This window comes from Myxine glutinosa, chromosome 14, assembly GCF_964187855.1.
Source record: "Myxine glutinosa chromosome 14, kmMyxGlut1.1, whole genome shotgun sequence".
In the NCBI taxonomy this organism is placed as follows: Eukaryota; Metazoa; Chordata; class Myxini; order Myxiniformes; family Myxinidae; genus Myxine; species Myxine glutinosa.
In genome coordinates this window covers 889921-904221 of record NC_136274.1, presented here as the reverse complement: position 1 = coordinate 904221, position 14301 = coordinate 889921, and the positions used below count along the sequence as shown (strand labels likewise).

General features: G+C 52.6%; 1 protein-coding gene across 1 annotated transcript in view; it reads left to right on the top strand.

The window, feature by feature from the left end:
• LOC137440035 (replication protein A 70 kDa DNA-binding subunit-like) overlaps nt 1-14301 on the top strand; it is a 172423-nt gene that overhangs the window by 64472 nt on the left and 93650 nt on the right. The window lies entirely within an intron of this gene.

The following is a 14301-nucleotide window of genomic DNA, read 5'->3' as shown; positions in this document are numbered from 1 at the left end:
GATCCCTGATTAAACTTGCGATCCCTGTTTAGACTTGCGATCCCTGTTTAGACTTGCGATCCCTGTTTAGACTTGTGATCCCGTTTAGACTTGTGATCCCGTTTAGACTTGTGATCCCGTTTAGACTTGTGATCCCGTTTAGACTTGTGATCCCGTTTAGACTTGTGATCCCGTTTAGACTTGCGATCCCGTTTAGACTTGCGATCCCTGTTTAGACTTGTGATCCCGTTTAGACTTGTGATCCCGTTTAGACTTGTGATCCCGTTTAGACTTGTGATCCCGTTTAGACTTGTGAACCCGTTTGGACTTGTGCTCCCGTTTAGACTTGCGATCCCGTTTAGACTTGCGATCCCTGTTTCGACTTGTGATCCCGTTTAGACTTGTGATCCCGTTTAGACTTGTGATCTCGTTTAGACTTGTGATCCCGTTTAGACTTGTGATCCCGTTTAGACTTGTGATCCCGTTTAGACTTGTGATCCCGTTTAGACTTGTGATCCCGTTTAGACTTGTGATCCCGTTTAGACGTGTGACCCCTGTTTGGACTTGTGATCCCTGTTTAGACTTGCGATCCCTGTTTAGACTTGCGTTCCCTGTTTGGACTTGTGATCCCTGTTTAGACTTACGATCCCTGTTTAGACTTGCGTTCCCTGTTTAGACTTGTGATCCCTGTTTAGACGTGTGATCCCTGTTTAAACTTGCGATCCCTGTTTCGACTTGTGATCCCTGTTTAGACTTGTGATGCCTGTTTAGATGTGTGATCCCTGTTTAGACTTGTGTTCCCGTTTAGACGTGTAATTCCTGTTTAGACTTGTGATCCATGTTTAGACTTGCGTTCCCTGTTTAGACTTGTGATCCCTGTTTAGACTTGTGTTCCCCCTTTAGACTTGCGTTCCCTGTTTAGACTTGCGATCCCTGTTTAGACTTGTGATCCCTGTTTAAACTTGCGATCCCTGTTTCGACTTGTGATCCCTGTTTAGACTTGTGATCCCTGTTTAGACTTGTGTTCCCGTTTAGACGTGTGATTCCTGTTTAGACTTGTGATCCATGTTTAGACTTGCGTTCCCTGTTTAGACTTGTGATCCCCGTTTAGACTTGTGATCCCTGTTTAGACTTGTGTTCCCCCTTTAGACTTGCGATCCCTGTTTAGACTTGTGATCCCTGTTTAAACTTGCGATACCTGTTTCGACTTGTGATCCCTGTTTAGACTTGTCATGCCTGTTTAGATGTGTTTTTTTTTTTTGGTTTTTTTTTTGTATACAAGATCGAGGCTCGTGAAAGAGCGAACATTAATCACACAGAAAGACAAACAGACACATAAAACAAATAACATCGGGAGCGGTAGACAAGATGAGGAGAGAGGGAGAATGACACAAACACAACATTTGAGAGCAGGGACCGAGAGACATGGAGACATCGAGAGATCTGTGGGAGGGAGAGGGCTTTGGGGGAGAGGCATGTGAAGGGGGGGGGGGGGGGGAGAGGTATAAACATATGGACACTGCCAGGACTTCCAGGAAAGAAGTTGGAATTTCAAACAAGGTGGATCTGGGGTGAATTAGTGGGGGTAGAAAAGATCAAGGTTTTGGATGGGGGAAGATAAGAGATGGTGGTGAACAGCTGTTTTAAAGACCTGGAGGGAGGAGTGGGATTGAAGGGAGTGTGGGAGTTTGTTCCAGAGGCGGGAGAAAAGAGGAATGAAAGAGTGAAGGCGAGCAGAGAGCCGAGATTTCGGCAGTTTAACCATCAGAGGGTTGCTGGCAGGTCTTGTGCGACCTGTAGGAATATTTGGGGGACAGAGCACAGAGAGAGCTGGGGGAGCAAGGCCGGAGAGGAGTCGGTAGAAGACAGAAATACCACCTACCTGCCTGCGGTAAGTGAGTGAAAGGCCCTCAGAGATAGCTTCATCGTGGGAGATTCCAATGATTTTGAAAGCTTTGGATTCAACAGCGTGAAGCCGAGCCAGGTGTGAGGCAGGAGCACCAGCCCATAGGGGAGAACAGTATTCCATTGAGCTGCGGATGAAAGCCTTGTATGTGGTGAGGAGCTCAGGTGTGCCGAGGAAGGACTTCGCACGATGGAGGATGCCCAGTCGGCGACTGGCTTTGGAGGCCAGCTTGGAAATGTGGTTTTCCCAAGAAAGATCATGGCAGATAGTGAGACCCAAAAGCTTGAGCGACACAACTTCTTGGAGAGGATTGTTGAGAAAGTAGATGGGAGGGTTGTCCAGTCGATCTTTTCGGAGAGACATAGTAAGAGAGTGAGATTTGTCAGGATTGAAAGACATGTTCCACTTGTTTGACCAGTCTGTGATTTTGTCCAGGTCTTCAGAGAGTGAGGAGGCTGCAGACTGACGATCTGAGGGAAGAGGTATGGAGCGGCAGAGAGTGGAGTCATCAGCAAAGAGATAGAGAGGATTTTCCAGAGAGTCGGAGAGATCATTGATGAAGACCAGAAAAAGCACAGGGCCCAGCACACTACCTTGGGGGAACTCCAGCCTGAACAGGAAGGGGAGATGAGAGAAATCCATTCAGTGCCACACGTTGACTACGACCAGAGAGGAAGTCCGCAAGCCATGCATGGAGATTTCCATGGATACCATAGGAGGAGAGTTTGGTGAGCAGAGCTGGGTGCCAGACCGTATCGAAGGCACGTGATATGTCAAGGGAGACAGCTCTGATTTCCTGTTTGGCATTGAGGACCTCCATCCATTATTGAGACAGCAGAAGCAGCATGTCCAGAGTAGAGTGACCTGGTCTGAAACCAAATTGATGATCAGAGATCAAGCCATTGGAGAAGAGGAAAGATTTCATATCCGAAGCAATGATGGATTCCATGACTTTGCTGATAATTGGGAGCAGGCTGATTGGTCTGTAGTTGCAAGGATATGTTTTTGCACCTTTTTTGTGTAAAGCGGTAATGTTAGCTGATTTCCAGGATGCTGGCAGATGACCTTGAGCAAAAGATAGGGTGAAAAGAACAGAGAGAGGGTGCTATAGAGCGGCAGAGCAGGATTTTAGGACCCGTGGGCTGATGCCGTCTGGTCCAGTTGCAGAATCAGAGTCGAGGTTTGACAAAACCTCCTCCACCTTGTCAGGAGAGAAGGACACAGAGTCCAGGAGCAGTTGGGTTCGACTGGGAAAGGTGGGAACAGAGAGAGATGGGTTTGGGACTAAGGATTTTGAGGCAAACACAGAGTTGAGGCATTCGGCTTTGTCACGTGCGATGTCAACCGTGTGGCCATTTGAGGTAAGGGAGGGGATGGAGGGGGAACAAACACCAGAAACGGATTTGACCAGACGCCACCAGGATTTGGAGGAAGGAGACAGGTTTGAGAGTTCATTCTTGAGTGAGGAGAGATAGTGCTTCCTGGCACTCCTGAGGGTAGACACACACTTGTTCCGAGCTTAGTGGAAGGAACTGAGATTGCCTTCAGTTGGATTAGCCTTCCAAGAGGCAAAGGCAAGTTGTTTCAGGGCTACTGCCTCACCACAAGATTCAGTGTACCATGGACGGGAGGAAGGGTAAGACACTGAAGGCGAGATGGGATAAATCTGTGCATGAGAGAGATCAGTTTGCTTTGGAAGAATTCCCAGGAAGAATTGATGTCAGAGGCAGTGGAGATGGGAGACCAATCCAGACGATTGATGGCTGCTTGAAGACCGTCCCAGTCGGCCTGAGTGAAATGCCAGACTCGTCGACGCTGAGGAGGCTCTCTGAGAATGGCCAGAGAGATGTCCACTTTGACAAGCACATGATCAGAAGAACCGAATGGAGCAGAAGAAGAGCAGCAGACATTAGCAGAAAGTTTGTCATAACCAAGTCTAGAAGAGAAGATACTCCATTGGCTGAGATCCGGGTCGGGAAATTGACAGATTGTGTCAATCCCAGTGAGTCACAGAAGTCCTTTGCTGAGGTGCCATGACTGGTGAGAGAGGAACCCACACCCAACCAGGTGGCATGATGACAGTTGAAGTCACCACATATGAGGAAGAGAGAGTTGGGATGAGTGGATAGACGTTGGTCCATGTTGTCAGACAGTGAAATGTAGATGGAGTCATCACTGTTTGGGGGACGGTACAGAACACATATGAACAAAAGGTGGGAGCGGAGAGGAAGCCGTAGCCAGAGGTACTCCTGGGGGTGAGGAGGAAAGAGGGCAGTGCACGGAGAGTGAGGAAGAGAGTTTTTGATAAAGATAGCCACCCACCACCAGGCCGAGGCTCATGTCTATCATACCGGAGGAGGGAGTAACCAGGAAGAGATATTAAGGAATCAGAGACATCTTGAAGGAGGAAAGTCTCTGTTAAGCAGATCAAGTCTGGATTGTCAGAAGCAACCTGTATGGAAAGATCAGTCAGGTTTGAGCGAAGGCCCCGGATGTTTGAGGTCCATACCGTTAATGAAGAGAGAGGGGGTGCATCGGGTACAGGACAGGGGAGGGGAGGAGTAGGGTAAGATGAAGGATGAGAGGGGGAGGTAGGGAGAGCAGTTGATAGTGTGTCAGATATTGCAGAAGAGTTCCAAGAAAGGGAAGGATGAGGAGGATGAAAGGTTTGATGGTGAAGGGATGAGGCACAGTGAGGGGTTGTTTGAGGGGGGCAGAGGAAAGTAGAAGGTTTGGGGGGGATGGAGGTATGAGATAGAAGGGAGACGAAGTGGGGAGGAGGCAGCTTGGAGGAGGAGGGGGGAGGAGGGAGAATTGGAGAGGAATGGTATGGGGGCAGAATTGAATGGGAGGGGTTGGGGGGGAGTTTTGAAGGGGAGGAGTGAGGGGGGAGTTTAGGAGGGGAGGCGCAAGGGGGGCTGTTTTGGAGGGAAGGGGCAAGGGGGAAGTTTAGAAGTGGAGGGGCAAGGGGGGAGTTTAGGAGTGTAGGGGCAAGGGGGGGGATTTGGAGGGGAGGGGCAAGGGGGGAGTTTAGGAGGGGAAGGGCAAGGGGGGAGTTCAGGAGTGGAGGGGCAAGGGGGGGATTTGGAGGGGAGGGGCAAGGGGGGAGTTTAGGAGGGGAAGGGCAAGGGGGGAGTTCAGGAGTGGAGGGGCAAGGGGGGAGTTTAAGATTGGAGGGGCAAGGGGGGAGTTTAGGAGTGTAGGTGCAAGGGGGGGGATTTGGATGGGAGGGGCAAGAGGGGAGTTTAGAAAGTGGATGATTAATGAAAGACGAACATTGATAACAAATTGGGTTTGTTGTGATTTTCAAGTTAGCAATCCGATTCAGAACGATGGAGGAGGGATGGAATGAATGTGAATTTAGACCATGTAGTGACGGAGACGTATAAGATATTGAATTTCTTTTTTTTGAAGTGGAATGAGTTGGAGAGGAAATTGAGAAAAGCCTTTTAAATAGGAAGAAAAACAGCGTGTTGTAATATACCACTGAATAAAACACAGAAGGGGAAAGGTTAAACATATTTAAATAATATTTAAACAGAACTGTGAACAATCTTATATGCACAAAATACCAACGGGGGGAGAGCCGAGAGGGACCACCACGAGTCACGTGAACAGGGCAAACGGTGGATGGCAAGGAGATAATGGGGGCGGGGCGAACAACACACCTGGACAGAAAATACAGGATGAGACAACAGTACACGTGGAGAAAGGAAAATAAATGTTTGTTTTTTTGTTGTTTTTTTGTTTTTTTAGGGGGGGGGGTGGGGATTTAGAACGTTAGACAGAGTATTATGTTCGGGCTAGAAGGGAAAAAACTAAGAGCCTGTGGCGGACACGAAAGCACTGACGTGGTGACATCACCCCGCACACCAAGTGGGGGGTGGGCCACGCCAGGGAGAGAGGCGTGGCCTCACGATATACACGGGGCGCGCAGCCCTGAGCAGCTCAGTGTTACAGTGAGCTCTTGAAATAAAGACTCTTACAAATTGCCGCGTTGTCCGCTTCCTCCTTGCTTACAAGTAGCGCGCGTAACACCGCGCTTTATTGGTGACCTCGACGTTGGATCTGCCGTAGCGATCCTTCCAAACACGACGCCATTGCCATGGCCAACAACGCGATGTCGGTTAAACTTCCCGAATTTTGGGAGTCCCAGGCCGAAGTTTGGTTCGTCCAAGCCGAAGCCCAGTTTCAGCTTCGGCGCCTCACCGGCGACGACACACGCTATTGCCACGTCATCGCCTCCCTCAGGCCCGGCACGGCCGCTCGAGTTGTGCCCGTCCTTCGCCACCCACCGGACGGCCACAAGTACGAGGCACTCAAGCGGCTGCTCCTAGCCACGTTCGGCCTCACGGAGGACACACAGGCCGACCGCCTCCTGGATCTCCCCGAGCTCGGCGACACGCGCCCGTCGGTCCGAATGGACCATATGCTGTCGCTGTTGGGCGACGAAGCCCCTGGTTCTCTATTCCGGGCGCTTTTCCATCGCCAACTTCCAGCACAGGTACGCCTCGCGTTGGCCGGGGCCGTGCTAACGGAACCCCGAGCATTGGCCGCCGAGGCGGACAGGTACTTCGCGGCTTCGGACACGCGAGCGAGAGTCGGTGCGGCCGTCGCGGATCTCGAGGCTGATGCTGCTGCCCACCTCGTGGATCCCGAGGCCGATGCTGATTCACAGCATCAGCTTACACAGCATACACAGCATGCTGATACGCACCTCGTGGCCGCCGCCATGCCCCGCCCACCGCCGCAGCGAAAACCACCACCGCGGGGAAAACCGAAGGCTCCACCGGCCTGGCGGGGCCAGCCGCGCTCCTCCAGCTCCACCACCTGGTGCTGGTTCCACGCCAAGTTCGGCCACGAGGCTCGACAGTGTCATCCGCCATGCTCCTTCGACAGGTCGGGAAACGCCCGGGCCAGCGCTCGATAGTGGCAATGAGCGCCGGCCGTTCGAACAGCCTGCTGTTCATCACGGACACCTTATCCGGGTGCCGTTACCTGTGCGACACAGGAGCGCAGGTGAGTGTCGTTCCTGCCAGTACGTCGGACAAGCACGCCGCGGGCGGGGGCCCCGCGCTGCTTGCCGCGAACGGGACGCCCATCCGTATGTACGGAAAACGCTGCCTCTCTCTGTGGTTCGGAGGGCAGGTTTTCCGATGTTCGTTCGTCACCACCGACGTGCCCATGGCATTGCTTGGCGCGGACTTCCTGTGCGCAAATGGGCTCCTGGTCGACGTAAAGCACAGACGTCTTGTCCAGGCCGAGACGTTCAGCTCGCTCGCTCGTGCGCTGCCCAGCTCGTCGAGCAGCCCACTGAGCGGCTCACCGAGCGGCTTGCCAAGCGGCTTGCCGAACGGTTCGGTTCCGGCCACGTTGATCTGTATGCTTCCGGCAACAGACGAATTCACCCGCCTCCTCGCAGGCTTCCCGGCCCTCACGCAGCCCACCTTCTCGGCAGGGGCCGTCAAGCACGGGGTGGCCCATCACATCCCCACCGTCGGGCCACCGGTCTACGCCCGGGCACGCCGCCTTGAGCCGACGAAGCTGGCAGTAGCAAAAGTGGAGTTCGCTACCCTGGAGCGACTCGGCATCGTTCGGCGCTCGGAGAGTGCTTGGGCGTCGCCGCTGCACATCGTGCCGAAGCCCGGCGGGGGATGGCGACCGTGCGGGGACTATCGCCGTCTCAATGACGCCACCACCCCCGACCGTTACCCCGTCCCCCACATTCAGGACTTTTCCGCCCGTTTGGCGGGCATGTCCTTCTTCTTGAAGGTGTACCTCATACGCGGCTACCATCAGGTCCCCGTCAGGCCGGAGGACGTCCCGAAGACGGCGGTCATCACGCCGTTCGGACTCTTCGAATTCCTGCGGATACCCTTTGGTCTGAAGAATGCGGCTCAGGCGTTCCAGCAGCTGATGGACAGCATCCTGCGTGACTTGGATTTTGTACACGTCTACCTGGACGATATCCTCATCGCCAGCGCGTCCCGCGAAGAGCACCTACACCACCTCCGCACGCTCTTCGAACGCCTGGGCCAGCATGGCCTGATTGTGAACCCCGCAAAGTGCCGGTTCGGCATCGCCGAACTCCATTTTCTGGGGCACCGCGTCACCAGGCACGGAGCCGTCCCCCTGCTGGCCAAGGTGGAGGCGGCGAAGGGGTTTCCGCGCCCCCGCACGATCAGGGGGCTGCAGGAGTTCCTGGGCATGGTGAACTTTTACCATCGGTTCCTGCCCCGTATCGCCCAGTTCCTGCGCCCCCTGCACGAAGCTCTCCGAGGTAAGCTGGGCAAAGGCGACGTTACCTGGACCGAGCAGATGGACGCGGCGTTCACGGGCGCGAAGCTTGCCTTGGCTAACGCCACCATGCTCGCGCACCCGGCGCCCGATGCACCGATCGCCCTCACCACCGATGCCTCGGACTACGCGGTGGATGCGGTGCACGAGCAATGGGTGCGTGGAGCTTGGCAACCGCTGGCGTTCTTTAGCCGGCAGCTTCGCCCACCCGAACCCCGTTACAGTACCTTCGACCGCGAGTTGCTCGGGCTTCACTTGGCGGTCAGGCACTTCCGCCATCTGCTCGAGGGCCGTGTGTTCACGGCCTTCGTCGACCACAAGCCGCTGGTCTTCGCGATGGGCAAGGTCACTGAGCCGTGGTCGGCCCGGCAGCAGCGTCACCTCTCGGCCGTGTCCGAGTACACGACGGACATCCGGCAAGTCGCGGGGAAGGACAACCCGGTGGCGGATAGCCTTTCCCGGGCCGTCGCCCACGCAGTCGACCTCGGCATTGACTATGCCCGGATGGCAGCGGACCAGGCCGCTGACCCCGACGTCCAGGCCTTGGGGACTGCCGTCACGGGCCTCCGCGTCACCGAGGTGCCGATCAACGGCGCGGGCACGGCCCTCTTGTGCGACGTCTCCCTCGGGCGGCCTTGCCCCATCGTGCCCGCGGGCTGGCAGCGCCAGGTGTTTGACGCCATCCACAGTCTGTCCCACCCGGGCACGAGGGCCTCCCAGAGGTTGATCGCCGACAAATTCGTCTGGCATAGCCTCCGGAAGGCCGTCCGTGGCTGGGCCAGGCCGTGCCTCAAGTGCCAGCGTGCCAAGGTGCACCGGCACACCCAGGCCCCATTGGCCCCGTTTACGGTGCCGGAACGCCGGTTTGACCACGTCCACGTGGACCTGGTGGGACCTCTGCCCCCCTCGCGGGGTTTCACCCACGTCCTCACCATGGTGGACCGCACCACCCGGTGGCCGGAGGCCGTGCCCTTGGCGTCGACGACGGCGGCGGACGTCGCGCAGGCGTTCATCGCCACCTGGGTCGCCCGGTTCGGTGCCCCCTCAGACATCTCGTCCGACCACGGCCCCCAGTTCACCTCGAAGCTCTGGGGGGGCAGTCACGTGGGGGCTCGGGGTCCGGATGCACCGAACCACGGCCTACCACCCCCAGGCTAACGGCCTGTGCGAGCGATTTAACCGCTCATTGAAGGCCGCACTCCGGGCCACCCTCCGCGACGGCGACTGGGTCGACAGGCTCCCCTGGGTCCTGGTGGTCCTCCGGACGGCGCCCAAGGAGGACCTGCGCGCATCCGCGGTGGAGTTGGTCTTCGGGCAACCGCTGTGGGTGCCGGGCGAGTTCCTCCCTCACTCCACGGCACCATGGTCTGCGGCACAGCAGCGCTCCGCTCTGCAGGAGACCGCCCAGAGGTTCGTCCCGGTGCCAACGGCACGCCACGGGCACCCACCGACGCACGTCGCCCCGGAGCTTCGCACGGCGGAGTACGTCTTCGTCCGCCACGATGCCCACCGGACACCACTGCGGCCCCCGTACGACGGGCCTTTCCGCGTGCTGGAGACCGTGGTGAAGCACTTCACCCTGGACATCGGCGGTACTCCTGACCGCGTTTCTGTAGACCGCCTCAAGCCAGCCCACCTCGATGTGGACCATCCACCGCCAGTGGCCCGACCCCCGCGTCGGGGCCGCCCCCCTGCGGGCGGACCCCCGGCACCGCCCCGCCACGCCGCCCCCCGGTCCTGCAGCCGGAGGCATCCCAGATGGCATCCCTGCATCACAGACGCCGCCAGTCGCCAGGGGGCGCTTCGGCCGGGTCATCCGTTTGCCCCGCAAACTGACCCTTCAGGTGCGCGGGGATTCTGGGGGGGTGCGTGTGGCGGACACGAAAGCACTGACGTGGTGACATCACCCCGCACACCAAGTGGGGGAGGGCCACGCCAGGGAGAGAGGCGTGGCCTCACGATATACACGGGGCACGCGGCCCTGATCAGCTCAGTGTTACAGTGAGCTCTTGAAATAAAGACTCTTACAAATTGTCGCGTTGTCCGCTTCCTCCTTGCTTACAAGTAGCGCGCGTAACACCGCGCTTTAAGCCAAGCAAAACACGCTTAAGTTAACAAAACACTGACGGGGGTACAACTACAAGGCCGCACACGAGGAGCATAACACGATTAATTAATTACGAGTTACAGGAAATTCAAACCAAAACTAACTATAATCAAACAATAACGCATGGACGATAAAATAACGAGTTGAAATTTGACAATCTATCTGGGGAAATGGGGGAGAAACACGTGGTCGAAGAACGAACGAACGAATAAGAATGAATAAACGAATGAGCACAGAGAAGGTAATGTGTTTTTTTTTGTTTTTTTTGAGTTGAGATTTACATAAGGAAGTAGGCTATGGGGTGAAAAGACTGGGAAAATAGAGAACGAAAGTTATTGGATCACAAACGACGGACCGCTGAGAGAAAAACAAAGCCTCAAGGTTGTACAGTGTACACTGTACAAGGCCTCAAGACACGACACGAATTAACACGATTTTCAATACAGGTATGAAAGATTTGCACCGAAAATCTTCGTCGGGACAATATACGTACATACACCATAAAATAAATACAGTTATAACGAAAATACAAATGGGAACAATTACTTAACTTCGATTTCGATGGAGAGCGTGTAGAGCTGCGAATAAACGAACCCTCACCAGCAAGGAGAGCGTGTTTAGACTTGTGTTCGCGTTTAGACGTGTGATCCCTGTTTAGACTTGTGATCCCGTTTAGACGTGTGATCCCTGTTTAGACTTGTGATCCATGTTTAGACTTGCGATCCCTGTTTAGACTTGTGATCCCTGTTTAGACTTGCGATCCCTTTTTAGACTTGTGATCCCTGTTTAGACTTGTGATCCCGTTTAGACGTGTGATCCCTGTTTAGACTTGTTTTCCCCGTTTAGAATTGTGATCCGTTTAGACTTGTGATCCGTTTAGACTTGTGATCCCTGTTTAGACTTGCGATCCCTTTTTAGACTTGTGATCCCTGTTTAGACTTGTGATCCCGTTTAGACGTGTGATCCCTGTTTAGACTTGTTTTCCCCGTTTAGAATTGTGATCCCGTTTAGACTTGTGATCCCTGTTTAAACTTGCGATCCCTGTTTAGACTTGCGATTCCCGTTTAGACTTGTGATTCCCGTTTAGACTTGCGATCCATGTTTAGACTTGTGATCCCGTTTAGACTTGTGATCCGGTTTAGACTTGCGATCCCTGTTTAGACTTGCGATTCCCGTTTAGACTTGCGAACCATGTTTAGACTTGCGAATCCCGTTTAGACTTGCGATTCCCGTTTAGACTTGTGATCCCGTTTAGACTTGTGTTCCCCGTTTAGACTTGTGATCCGGTTTAGACTTGCGAACCATGTTTAGACTTGCGAATCCCGTTTAGACTTGCGATTCCCGTTTAGACTTGTGAGCCCGTTTAGACTTGTGATCCCTGTTTAGACTTGTGATCCCTGATGTCATGATCTAACAAAACACAATCGGCATCAAACTCATATCGAACACAAGGAGCTCATCCAATTCTTATTTAAAATGGAGATTAAAAATGGGATGGGGCTGCACTTGTAGCGGTTGGTTCCACATCTAATGGTAAATAACATGGCAGAGTTCCTTATGTTATTGTTCCCAGGTGGGGTGGGGGGAGGGGGGCACGGCAATCTCTGTGTATGTTTGATTTTAAGTGTTATTGTCCCTACATGGGGGAAGCCACTCTCTGTGTATGTTTGATTTTAAGACCACATTACCAGAATTGAGGGAGAGCTGTTAGAGCCTCTCAAGAATAACAGAAATATTAAGTCATTCATCATGGCTGAGAAAGCAACCGGACCAACTTTTGTGCTTTGAGGAACCCCCAGCATTGGTTGTTTCCCATGTGGAAACTTCCGCGTTGTGCCGTACAGCCTGCCTTCTGTTAGATTTTTAAAAACTACAAATCCATGGGATAATAGATGGTCTAACACCAAGATTAATGAATTTATCAACAACAATCTGGTGGCTTACACGATCAAATGCTTTGGAGAAGTCAGTAGCTACCAGGACTGAAGAATGGTGTAGTTTATCAGTTCCCTTAAAAATATCTTCCAGTATTTCAACGAAACAATGAGTTGTACACAAACCCTTAAGCGAACCAATGTGTTGAATGTGAAATGTTAGAGCGACTTCCTCGAGCCACCTCACCACGGCTTTAGTCACTTTATAATGTTAGAGCGACTTACTCGAGCCAAGTCACCACGCCTTTACTCACTTTATGATGTTAGAGCGACTTACTCGAGCCACCTCACCACGGCTTTAGTCACTTTATAATGTTAGAGCGACTTCCTCGAGCCAAGTCACCATGGCTTTAGTCACTTTATAATGTTAGAGCGATTTACTCGAGCCAAGTCACCATGGCTTTAGTCACTTTATGATGTTAGAGCGACTTACTCGAGCCACCTCACCACGGCTTTAGTCACTTTATAATGTTAGAGCGACTTACTCGAGCCAAGTCACCACGCCTTTACTCACTTTATGATGTTAGAGCGACTTCCTCGAGCCAAGTCACCATGGCTTTAGTCACTTTATGATGTTAGAGCGACTTCCTCGAGCCAAGTCACCATGGCTTTAGTCACTTTATAATGTTAGAGCGATTTACTCGAGCCAAGTCACCATGGCTTTAGTCACTTTATGATGTTAGAGCGACTTACTCGAGCCACCTCACCACGGCTTTAGTCACTTTATAATGTTAGAGCGACTTCCTCGAGCCAAGTCACCATGGCTTTAGTCACTTTATAATGTTAGAGCGACTTACTCGAGCCAAGTCACCACGGCTTTAGTCACTTTATAATGTTAGAGCGACTTACTCGAGCCAAGTCACCATGGCTTTAGTCACTTTATAATGTTAGAGCGACTTACTCGAACCAAGTCACCATGGCTTTAGTCACTTTAAAATGTTAGAGCGACTTACTCGAGCCAAGTCACCATGGCTTTAGTCACTTTATAATGTTAGAGCGACTTACTCGAGCCAAGTCACCACGCCTTTACTCACTTTATGATGTTAGAGCGACTTACTCGAGCCACCTCACCACGGCTTTAGTCACTTTATAATGTTAGAGCGACTTACTCGAGCCAAGTCACCATGGCTTTAGTCACTTTATAATGTTAGAGCGACTTACTCGAGCCACCTCACCACGGCTTTAGTCACTTTATGATGTTAGAGCGACTTACTCGAGCCACCTCACCACGCCTTTACTCACTTTATAATGTTAGAGCGACTTACTCGAGCCAAGTCACCACGGCTTTAGTCACTTTATAATGTTAGAGCGACTTCCTCGAGCCAAGTCACCACGGCTTTAGTCACTTTATAATGTTAGAGCGACTTCCTCGAGCCAAGTCACCATGGCTTTAGTCACTTTATAATGTTAGAGCGACTTACTCGAGCCAAGTCACCATGGCTTTAGTCACTTTATAATGTTAGAGCGACTTCCTCGAGCCACCTCATCACGGCTTTAGTCACTTTATAATGTTAGAGCAACTTACTCGAGCCACCTCACCACGGCTTTAGTCACTTTATGATGTTAGAGCGACTTCCTCGAGCCACCTCACCACGGCTTAAGTCACTTTATAATGTTAGAGCGACTTACTCGAACCAAGTCACCACGCCTTTACTCACTTTATGATGTTAGAGCGACTTACTCGAGCCACCTCACCACGGCTTTAGTCACTTTATAATGTTAGAGCGACTTCCTCGAGCCACCTCACCACGGCTTTAGTCACTTTATAATGTTAGAGCGACTTACTCGAGCCAAGTCACCACGCCTTTACTCACTTTATGATGTTAGAGCGACTTACTCGAGCCATGTCACCATGGCTTTCGTCATTTTATGATGTTAGTGACTTAAGTGAGACACATCACCATGGCTTTAGTCACTTTATAATGTTAGAGCGACTTACTCGAGCCAAGTCACCATGGCTTTAGTCATTTTATGATGTTAGTGACTTAAGCGAGACACATCACCATGGCTTTAGTCACTTTATAATGTTAGAGCGACTTACTCGAGCCAAGTCACCACGCCTTTACTCACTTTATGAT